The sequence below is a fragment of the Pelecanus crispus genome, chromosome 1 (genome assembly GCF_030463565.1).
Source record: "Pelecanus crispus isolate bPelCri1 chromosome 1, bPelCri1.pri, whole genome shotgun sequence".
NCBI classification, from domain to species: Eukaryota; Metazoa; Chordata; class Aves; order Pelecaniformes; family Pelecanidae; genus Pelecanus; species Pelecanus crispus.
The window spans coordinates 218,624,366-218,634,488 of NC_134643.1; positions in this window are offsets into that span (position 1 = coordinate 218,624,366).

Genomic DNA, 10,123 nt, shown 5'->3' on the forward strand with positions numbered 1-10,123 from the left:
CTAACTTTGTGTCTCTAAAAAAATCCCCTCCTTAAAGTAATAGACTATTTCTCTGGCTCTCCCAGTATTGTCTTCCAGGGAATAGTTTCCAGTGTTTTGTCTAGTTGTAAGTAAATGCGGTGGGGTTATCTTGGTATCTGAGTACCCAGCTAGAAGAGATGAACTTGAGTGTAAATTCTTTATTAGGAATACTTTTGCTCTTTGGGCCTTAAGCCCAAAACCACATCCATGCCTCTTGTGCAGCAGTAACATCTCAAAGGCGTGTTTTGCAGATCATTTAATATTTGTCCAGCTCTGTGCACATCATGTGTTAAGAATTACTATTGTTTACAACATAAATGATAGGGCTTTCACCGCTCCCTGGGAGAGGTCATTTTGCAGGCTGATGTATGTCACTGTCAGAAAGCTTCTCTTGATATTTTTGTAGTGGTTTTTAGCATTGGAAGACTTTGAAGATAGGGAGCAGAAAGCTCACTGCGTTGCCTAGAGTTCCGTGTGCATGTGCATATGCACGTGCATAGAGATGAGGTAACTGGTCAGACATGGCATCATTTTACATTCCCCTCCCACACCAGGAAAGCACCTTCCTTCTATATTCTATTTATAGAGAATAAAAGAAAGTTGCGTGTTGAGTTTTGTGGGGGGTTTTTTGAGAAGAGGTGTAATGTTTTATACAGATCTCTTTAGTCCAAAACCCAGGGGAAACTGGTACAGGCTGGTTGGGATAGTATACTGCCCCTAAAAACAAGGCAGTAAGGGTGGTTACTGACCATGGACCTAATGGTCCATGATGTGCAATTTATGTCTCAGCACCACAAAGCAACATTAACCCATATGATATATTTCCAATAGGTTCCCTCATACCAGAACTTTAGTAAACTTTACATGGGAAATAACAATGTATGCAAGAAATTATACCTCCTCCTGGCCCTCCCATCCCCACTGAACTGCATCCATCTCTGTTTTGGGAGAAAGATTTTACGTAAAAATAGTGCAAAAAAACATATTTTCAGAGGAAATTTTAAATAAACTAAATAGCCCAAGTTGAAAGAGTATGCAGTATTTACCACTGTGTGGAGGAGCTGTAATTATTGATGATCCAAAAAAAGAGATATACAGGTTTACACTACAGCTCACCAGAAGCTCACTGTCTCAAAACATCATTTAACATCCAGCATCTCTGGTTTAGCTGAAGAAAAATAAGCCCAAGGGCCATCTCTTACCAGCACCACTTTCTAGAAGGACTTTTGGAAATTCTCTTTTCCCATGTGTCCACTCAACAAATGGTCTCTTGAAATGCTGGCTTTGGGACCCAGTTCACCCTTTCATAATTCAGAGCCTGGAGTGGCATGGCATTACACTTTATGTGGGGGTCTTAACGGTAAAGGTGTTAAAATGATCCTCTAGTCAGGCTGAAGCCAAGGATTTTTTGTCCTATGGTTATGCATTGTTGCCCAAGGGTTCTTGCATAAGTTCTCCCTTAGTCCCCACTTTCTTGTTACACTTGAGCCTATGTTAATTCCTCTTAACTTTACCCAGCTACCTGGAGTAGCTAAGGAATGAGACAGACATCCTAAGCTCCTTCAATAGTCAAGGGAGAGTGGAGCATCTCCAGCGCTGCCACATTAGATCTGAACTGGACTGTTGAGTACCTTCCCCGTCTGCCTTGACTGCACAGGATTCGACAGCAGACTAACCTATCCATGGCAAAACCTTTCAAAAAACTCACCCTTGGTTGCACAACCCCTACATCAAATGCGTAGGAAGGAGAGGCAAGGTTAGGGGCAGCACGGAGAACATCACTGGCCTTTTCAGTGGTCGTCCTCCATTGCAGTGGTCTTGGTGTGGTGGCAAAGTGCAACCTTGAAAGCCTTTTCTGCAAGATTAGAATAAAGTGGGATCGATCTAGGTCTTAGACTGAGGAACTGGCTGCACTGGAGGAGCAGATACAGTGGCTTTTGTCTAAATTTGGAGCCTGACTCTTCACTGCTTTGCACCTTGCATTCAGAGCAAAGGGGTTTGTGTGCTGGCCTTCTTTCCAGCTGATTGCTCCATATCTGGAGTGATTTTGTGTCATAAACTGAGTAATACCCTTACCTCTCAATACAGCACTATGCCCAGCTGTGGCCTGAAATGTTCATATTTGGGAAATTATTGGCTTTACTTTTGCTCAGGAAATATTTGGGTTAAATGGCAGCTTATGTTTTTTAATGCACATTTTTAGGAGTTTTCTTTTTATATTTTTCATAGTTTGCTAAGGCTGTGTGTATAGTGTCAACAGTAATGAATGACATGAACTTTTAGAGTAAGGAACTGAAATACCATGGTAATCTAGTTTTCATGGTAATTTGGTCCCACGGAAGTCTCTCTGAGGAATAAAAATGCCTGAGAAAAATGGAATTCACATAAACTCTCATTATTTCTAAGTTCATCTACATGTCCATGGAGAACTAGAGGAATTGTCAGCCTACAAATATAAATTACACTGCTCAGGAATGAAAGACCAGTACATACTCATATGCTTGATCCAGCAATAACAAAAATAAAATTCTGCATTTGTTCCATTGATAACAAAACCGCAGTACAGTGTTAAAATACCATCACAATCAGCACGGTAGAAAAGAATCAGGGTGCGGTTCCTTGACGGTTGAAGCCAATCTAAGCTGATGTGTTTTCTTTTGTGGTCTCACCACCCCTCCTCATCATCACAGGACTATTTATTTTATTTTGTTAGTTTTCTGACAATTAGCACCTGGACCTACCCTGCCAGGGAGTCAGAGGAAGAGCATGTATGTACATAGGATAATGTGGGCTACACTCCATGTAGTCACCTGTACACATGCAAGAAACACAAGGTAAATGTAAAATGGCAGCAAAGCCTTCTGGACAAGAGTGAATGACATTATTCAGACTAATTTTGAAAGTCCTGTAGTCTGTGTGACAGTAATCCATGTGATTAATTTGCCAGCTTGGATAGAAATTAAGAAACCTGTTTGGCAAAGACTTGCCAAACCAGTCCTTCTCACTGTCTGGAATGAAGTTTATGTGGTTGTCTTCATATGAAAGTAGCACTGCTTTAACTATATAGGAATAGGTAAAGAAAAAGGAAAACTGTGAATGTCATATACAAATGGTTTATGGAAGAGCAGCTCCGTCTGTGTGAGAAAGGGGGATAAACTATACTGAAAGAGGGAGTAGAATAAAGCAGATCTCTTCTGCAATTGCATCCATGCTATATGCATAAATATATTAGCAAAACCTCATCGCCTTAAATGACATAGTTACACCAGCTCCCAAACTGAGTTCATGCTGTGATCATTTAAAGAGAGAGCAACTATTAATAAATAAAAAAACCCTTAGAATAGTGGAGGAGACTGGAATCTGGAAATAATTAGCACTCAGTGACTATATCTTAAATGGCCCACAAAGTGAAGAATGGTGCCACTGTGAATCATAGAATCGTTTAGGTTGGAAAAGACCTTTAAGATCATCCAGTCCAAACATTAACCTACACTACCAAATCCACTCTAAACCAATCAAGGGTAGACTAGACTAAACCATGTCGCAAAGTGCCACATCTACCCGTTTTTTGAACACTTCCAGGGATGGTGACTCCACCACCTCTCTGGGCAGCCTGTTCCAATGCTTGACCACCCTTTCCGTGAAGAAAATTTTCCTAATTTCCAACCTAAACCTCCCCTGGCGCAGCTTGAGCCCATTTCCTCTTGTCCTATCGCTAACTACGTGGGAGAAGAGACCAACACCCACCTCACTACAACCTCCTTTCAGGGAGTTGTAGAGAGCGATAAGGTCTCCCCTCAGCCTCCTCTTCTCCATGCTAAACAACCCCAGTTCCCTCAGCCGATCCTCATAAGCCCTGTGCTCCAGACCCTTCACCAGCCTTGTTGCCCTTCTCTGGACACGCTCCAGCACCTGAATGTCTTTCTTGTAGCGAGGTGCCCAAAACTGGACACAGTATTCCAGGTGTGGCCTCACCAGCGCCGAGTACAGGGGGACAATCACCTCCCTGCTCCTGCTGGCCACACTATTCCTGATACAAGCCAGGATGCTGTTGGCCTTCTTGGCCACCTGGGCACACTGCTGGCTCATGTTCAGCCGGCTGTCTACCAACACCCCCAGGTCCTTTTCAGCCAGGCACCTTTCCAGCCACTCTTCCCCAAGCCTGTAGCGCTGCATGGGCTTGTTGTGACCCAAGTGCAGGACCCAACACTTGGCCTTGTTGAACCTCACACAGTTGGCCTTGGCCCATCGATCCAGCCTGTCCAGGTCCCTCTGCAGGGCCATCCTACCCTCCAGCAGATCGACACTCCCACCCAACTTGGTGTCATCTGCAAACTTACTGAGGGCGCACTCAATCCCCTCATCCAGATCATCGATAAAGATATTAAACAAGGCTGGCCCCAAAACAGAGCCCTGGGGAACACCGCTCGTGACCGGCTGCCAACTGGACTTAACTCCATTTACCACAACTCTCTAGGCTCGGCCACCCAACCAGTTTTTTACCCAGCGAAGACTACAGCCGTTCAAGCCATGAGCTGCCAGCTTCCCAAGGAGAATATTATGGTAGACAGTGTCAAAAGCTTTGCTAAAGTCCAGGTAAATGACATCCACAGCCTTTCCATCATCTACCACGCGGGTCACCTGGTCATAGAAGGAGATCAGGTTGGTGAAGCAGGACCTGCTTTTCATAAACCCGTGCTGGCTGGGCCTGATCCCCTCGTTGACCTGCACTTGCCTGTTGAGTTCACTCAAGATGAACCTCTCCATAATCTTCCCCGGCACCGAGGTCAGGCTGACAGGCCTGTAGTTCCCCGGGTCCTCCTTCTGGCCCTTCTTGTAGATGGGCATCACATTGGCAAGCCTCCAGTCATCAGGGACCTCCCCTGTTAACCAGGACTGCTGATAGTTGATGGAAAGTGGCTTGGCAAGCTCCTCTGCCAGCTCCCTCAATACTCTCGGGTGGATCCCATCTGGCCCCATAGACTTGTGAGCATCCAGGTGGCGTAGCAGGTCATTAACTGCTTCCTCCTGGAGTATGAGGACTCCATTCTGGTCCGCATCCCTATCCTCTAGCTCAGGGGCCTGAGTACCCTGGGGATGAGCAGTCTGTCTGTTAAACACAGAGGCAAAGAAGGCGTTAAGTACCTCAGCCTTTTCCTTGTCCTTGGTGACAATGTTCCCCCCCACATCCAGCAAAGAATGGAGATCCTCCTTGGCTCTCCTCTTATTGTTGACGTACTTATAAAAGCATTTTGTATTATCTTTTACAGCATTGGCCAGATTAACTTCTTGCTGGGCTTTTGCCTTTCTAATTTCCTCCCTGCAGGACCTAACAAGATCCCTGTACTCCTCCTGAGTTGTCTGCCCCTTCTTCTAAAGGCGGTAGACTTCCTTTTTTCCCTGAGTCCCCGCAAAAGCTCCCTGTTCAGCCAGGCCAGTCGTTTTCCCCGCTGGTTAGTCTTACGGCACACGGGACAGCCCGCTCCTGCGCCCTTAAGACTTCCTTCTTGAAGAAGGCCCAGCCTTCCTGGACCCCTTTGCCTTTCAGGACCGCCTCCCAAGGGACTTTCCCAACCAGGGTCCTGAACAGGCCAAAGTCTGCCCTACGGAAGTCCATGGTAACAGTTTTGCTGCCCCTCCGCTTGGCATCGCCCAGAATCAAGAGCTCTATCATATCGTGGTCGCTAAGCCCGAGACAGCCTCCGACCACAACATCTCCCACAAGCCCTTCTCTGTTAGTAAACAGCAGGTCAAGTGGGGCACCTCCCCTGGTAGGCTTGCTTACCAGCTGCATCAGAAAGTTATCCTCCACACACTCTAGGAACTTCTGACACTGTTGCCTCTCTGCTGTATTGTATTTCCAACAGATGTCTGGCAAGCTGAAGTCCCCCACGAGAACAAGGGCTAGTAGGTTAATGGTTGGACTGGATGATCTTAAAGGTCTTTTCCAACCTAAATGATTCTATGATTCTATGATTCTATGATTGTGAGACTTCTGCCAGCCACTTATAGAATGCCTCATCTACCTCTACATCCTGGTTGGGTGGTCTATAGCAGACTCCCAACAGGACATCGGCCTTGCTGGCCTTTCCCCTCATCCTTATCCATAAGCACTCTACCTTGTCATCACTACTGTCGAGCTCTATGCAGTCAGAACACTCCCTAACATACAGAGCCACGCCACCGCCTCTCCTTCCCGGCCTGTCCCTTCTGAAGAGCTTATAGCCCTCCAGTGCAGCACTCCAGTCATGAGAGTTGTCCCACCACGATTCTGTGATGGCGACTATGTCATAGCCATCCTGCTGCACAAGGGCTTCCAGCTCCTCCTGTTTGTTGCCCATGCTATGTGCATTGGTGTAGATGCACTTGAGCCGGGCTATCGATTTCGCCCCCAACTGGGCAGTCCAACTAGAACTGGAAGAGTCAAGTATTGCTGCCTATTTAAACTTCTCTGTGATTCTATAAGGACCTGAAGGCAGTTGTGTGTATAACTTAAAGCCACTTTACTGGCGGGTGAAGTGGCTCCTCGCTAGAGTCGTGGCGACCCGTCCCTATCAGCAAGGGGACCGGTTTCACTGTTGTATCCAGCCCCGCTTTGTGTATTCACAGACGCTACAAAAGCAGTGTCAGTGCAGCGCACTTCACCTCCTGGCAGATGTCGAATTTCTTTCCCAGGAGAATGACCCACCGCCTGCCTAACACAATACAAAGAAGGGGTTTTTTTCCAGCCGTGCCCTGCAAGTCAATACTTGCTGATATGTAATTAAACACAGCATATCAGCTCACATGGGCTTTTTAATGGGGAAAAATAGTACATTTTAAGATTTGTGGCCAGATTCATCAGCACACTTGACAGCTCTGTGCTGCTCCAATGGCACAGAACAACCTTAAGCCTGCAATAACTGATTGATTAAACCAGCTCGTTGCGGTATCGCTGGAGCAGTGCAAAACAGCCAAAGTGTATCGCGAAATCCACCTTCCTGGCTCCCATTTTAAGGAATTTATATCTCAGCCTAACTTAATTTCCAAAGTTCAAAAATTTAATTCATGTCATTTAATTAATTAATTTTTTTCCATGTTTAAAAGCTTGGTATTTACTTCTTGGGTAGTAAATTAATTAATTAAAATGTTTAAAAGCTTAGTATTTACTTCTTGGGTAATACATTTGAGGAGAAAGCACTATAGGATGCTTTCGAAAAGTTCTGTCCCCTATGTCCATAAGCAGGTTTGTGTGATGTGGGTGACAACTGGATGTGAGGACCAGGATCGGGTGCAATCTGGCTGAGCAAGGAGTAGTAATTTAACACAGATTGCCACGCGAGGCAGAAAGATGCCTTCTTAAATCATGTCCAGTGAAATTTGCTTTACAGAATGTGCAAAATGCCACCAAGAGCCAAGTATGATGTTGCTTATGGAGAGCAAATATGCGGGAAATAACCTCTGATGTTGCCATAGAGTTAAAGTAAAACAGGACGCAGAAAGATTTAGTGGGAAAGATGACTCTGCAAAAAGGAAACTAAGCCGTATTTATAAAGCAAGACTCGTGACCTCTCAGAGAAAAGAGAACTCAGCCTGTCATTTTGTACCATGGTTAAATCACGCCTTGTGAACGACTGGTCTATTACTTCTGAAACTTTCAGGCTAATTTGCTATTGCAAAATGAAATTTCTTCAAATGAGACAAAAAGTGCATTCCTCCTTCAGGACTGCACTTTGCATGTGCCAAATCTGAAGTTATAAAACCAAGCTGTTTTGGAGTTATCTGAGCATAAAAAAAAGAGGCCTCTGAACATTTTCTGAGAAGAAAACTCTTCATCATTTTCCAGAAAAAAAAAAAAATCCCTTGGACTAAGGTCAAGTGTGGGAAATCTCAAGGCAAAATGTGAATCTCTGAGCATTATAGAAGCAAAGATGAATAGCAGTTCAAGCTGAAAGTCAGTTTGGGAGGCAGTAGCACTGACTCTAAAATTCAGGCTGAATTTTGCATCCACTGTGGGTCTGATTTTAAAACCACAGTCTGCTGCTTTTCCCAAAGGGAACAGATTTGCTTGAAATTGGGCATGCTGAGTATCTGCAGGAGAGCTTTCCTGAGAAGTCTGGTAAAATCAGACAATGGAGGAGGGCTGGTTGTTTTGGATGGGTCTGTATTTTAATACAACATTTTATAAACGTAGCTACACTCTGAAAAAAATTCATTGTGCAACAGTTTTTGTCTCACCAGATTCTGCTGGTGACTTTGCCTCACAGCTTCTTGTGTGCTAACCTGGCTGGACAGATATATCAATCTCTGAATTATTTGAGGAAAGGTGCTTTGGGAAAACTGTTTAAAAAAAAGAACTAAAGTTATTCTTATAGCACAGAAAGAGAAATAGCTGTGTGAAAAAATAGTAACTAGATAAAGTGACCTTTATATGGGCACCTTTAATCTTCCAAAAGTTATGGCCAGCTTTGCTCTCAGTGCCCCATTGACCGCTGTGTGTGATACATCTGTGCCTTCTGGATTTCTAACCATACGCATAATCTGAAAAATCCTCTTGCATTGTCAAATCTTTTGACGCTATCTAAATGCAAAGGTTTGCTCAAAATGATGCATATTAAGTAGCACTGAAATTTCCTGTTTACAATGCTACAAAACCAAATTCTGAGGTCTCTGTGCAGACCAAAATATTGACTTTCAGGGGTCATGGAGCAACTATTGACCCATGTTGGCATGCGAGGAATTACACATGTGAATCCAGATATGGGATCTATGTGTCACAGCTTAGCTGCACCAAAGTACATTAAAGCAAGTTACAGTCATGTCTGCATGAAAACAGAGATTAACAGCATGTCAGGAGACCTGCCCTCCTGACTGTGTTGCTGGTGCTGTCTGGGTCTCCCTTGGGTCACATGGAGACACCAAAGGTAGAAACCTAAACAAGGCGTCCTGAGAGCCTCAGGAGCCAAATCCCACGCCGCTGGATCAGGCCCGGAAAGGTGCTGCAGTGCACCGTGGCAGGTGAATTTGCACATACTATATATTTTATTTCAAGGTCTGGAGCACATTCTGCCCCATTGAGATCAACGTTGATTGATTCACCATCACTGAATAAGAGTGCCACTCTGTGCACTACCTTGTGCATAGGTATTATATATGAATATTTTTTATATTAAAAAACTAGAGACATGTGTGTATGTATTTGCACATATATATATACACATAAATACATATGCAACTCACTGCACTGGGCTTTTTCCTGAAGTCGAGTGGAGCCATGTTCACTTGAAGTGTCATGATAAAACAATTTATTTTCTGATTGTTACTGGACAATTGAAATGCTGATTATAATGGATAAATACAGCACAATCAATGCAAACTGGGGAAAAGATGTATTTCCTGTTTTAAAAGGGAGAGCCCCACAAAGTACAGAAGTAAGTAGGGGAGAGAGAATTCATATTAGGTATGTGAATAGTAATTATGAATCAATTGTAAATACATTACTAGATGCCTGAAAAGCCATCACTGAATAAAGAAAGTGATCTGCCTTGATTAAAAAATTCAGCTAACTTTATAGATAGAAAAATTAAAGAAAAAATCTTCAATAAAATTTTAAAAAAAAGGTAATAAAGTTTAAGAAAAGCATAAGTGTCAAACAGTAGAAAGGAGACATTGATTTGAATTAATATAAATTCAAAACAATTACAAGAATGTGATAAAATAAGCAAACCCAAAAACTTAATGGACAGACGGTCAAGGACAAAAGTGTTTTATGTAAACTGAGACAAAGAGAAAGTCACTAATGGTACTGGTACGTTAGGCGATGGAAGTTGTGGAATTGCCAGTAAACAAAGCAGGTGACAGAAGTGTCCTGCAGATATTTTTGTCGTATATTGGAAAATATATATCAGTTGCATGATAGAGATAACTAATAGTAATTAATGCATTCTTACAATTTCAATGTCCCCAAACAGCTCTAGAAGTTACATGTTTTAAAAACCCTGCATGTTTAGATAACTTACATCCCAGAACTTTAAAAGAACTCTCTGGGATGGCAATATCAATCTCCTCTGTCACTGAGTGCCAGGAGAGCAGCAGGAAGGCAGGGAGTGCTCTCATCCAGCGT